Below are 2,061 nucleotides of genomic sequence, written 5' to 3'. Positions count from 1 at the left end.
ATGAGGATGCACAACAGGAGTGACATTTGAGGGGCCCAAGAAAGACAACTCGGTGTACCACCATCCCCCTTTAAACGCAGTCCCTCTGAGGAGTATTAAAACGTTTCGCCTTACTACGAAGGAAATACAAGGTTCGGAACGTCATCCCCCGCGAACCCCGATTTTATGTACCCACTCCCATTGTCTATTATAATGGGCTGGTTTGAATAAAGTTGCTTGGCATACTCGTTCATTCTGTGGAGCGAATTAAACAAATGTGTGGGGATGGAAAATTTTCTTTTATGAACAAGTCGTGATTTAAGAGGGAGAGGGATTGTTACCCCTTTGGTGAGTTTTCCATGTGAAACTCCTATACCTTGAACCCCCCTCCACACACACATACATGCACGTTTCCTCTTCTACGGTACAGAATGAAAGAAACAAAGTCGATGCGCTTATCCTACCTTTTCTCGTTCTTGTTAGCAACAAATGGGTGAGGGGATGTATCAGACACAGGCTACCTGCCTTTTCTTCTTCTCTCTTGTGAACCGTCTCTGTTCTATACCCCTCGTCCTTTCCTCCTTGTTTCATGCCCAGCGAAAAGCTACACAATGGCTTACGCGTACACGAACGTGTCTAGCATGCATACGTGAGCACACGATGGGAGAAAGGGCAAGCTTGCAAAAAGGGGCAGCGGCACAGAAAATAATGTTCACACAACTTTACAAGACTTGTTCTTTTATTTTAATTTTAAGTTCTTTTTTTTTTTTTTTTTTTTTTTTTTTTTTTTTTTTTTTTTTTTTTTTTTTTTTTTTTTTTTTCTACTTTGGGTAGAATGGAAAATAAAAAATTGTCATTTCGTTGCTTTCAATTGATTTGTGTTTTCCCATGTGTAAAAGCTCCATGCCAAACTTTCAAATGAACAAAAAAAAAAAAAAAATATCCTCACGTTATGTATATACGTATAAACGCGCGCGCGCAGACGTAGGACAGTGCACATGTGCGTGCCAAAATGGGACAGAGCGAATTTTTTTTTTTTTTTTTTTCTAGAGGGAAAAACGGAACAGTTGTGTTGTGCCATGGAATGTGAGGACAATGTATAAGCCGAAGAAACCTGACCCTACAGTGGTGAAATGTAACAACGGTTTGGTGGAACGTGGTGCTCTTAATTTATTCCCGCGAGCTTTGCCCTGCAAAATTGCCTTTTTTTTTTTTTTTTTTACTACGTCCACCTAACGATATCCCAATTCTCGTTTGCGCTGAACAGCCGTCAATGGTGTGTCCCCTGCAATTGTTCACCCCCCTTTTCGCCCCGGTGTGTGTGTGGGGGGTTATAACCATGGGAAAAGCTATTCCACACAAATGGGGCCGCAAACCGAAGCAGCCCTGTTGCGTAGCAGCAGTACTCTGTGCAATACCATCCACACGAATGGACAAAAGGTAAGCAAAGGGACCAATTCGCTTTGCTCTTCCATACCCAGTGCGTCAAAAGGTAGAAGTTCTGTTACTTTTCTCCTTCGGAGTGATAAACCTGTGTGGGGGGCATTTTCCACAGGGAGGAAAAACCCATTAGGTGAACCGGTGAACCACGCAACGGTAATCCCAGAAAGGTACATGACACCAAGCTGCACAGCGCCAATGAGCGTATACATACATTTCCCGTCGATGCTGTTGCCGCTGTGCAGCTTGCTATGAATCCCACGCCGCACCCCAAAAAAAAAGAAAAAGGAAAAATGTTGTTTGAATTCTTCCCGGCAAGCCCACCTACAGGGGGGGAATAACGCTTTCCCTAATCTTCTACCCTCTGTGCAGAACACCTTGACCTTTTTTGTAAATGTACAAACTTGTAGGTCCCTTTTTTACTGTGTTTCTTCTTTTTAGCTATCATTTTAATCATGTGTGTGGAGGGGTAGGGTAACGTAGACTCTACAAGGTGATAGCAGTGGGAAAGGAAAAGAATATATTTTTTTTTTCCTTAATTGCACAGGTGCCCACAAATATTCGTGGCTGTGACGTTGCGGAATGAGCATACAATATAATGCAATATATGCTTATGTATTTTTTTTTTTTTTTTTTTTTTTT

This window comes from Plasmodium fragile (assembly GCF_000956335.1).
Source record: "Plasmodium fragile strain nilgiri unplaced genomic scaffold supercont1.9, whole genome shotgun sequence".
Taxonomy (NCBI): domain Eukaryota; phylum Apicomplexa; class Aconoidasida; order Haemosporida; family Plasmodiidae; genus Plasmodium; species Plasmodium fragile.
Note: the sequence above shows the minus strand (reverse complement) of the source record.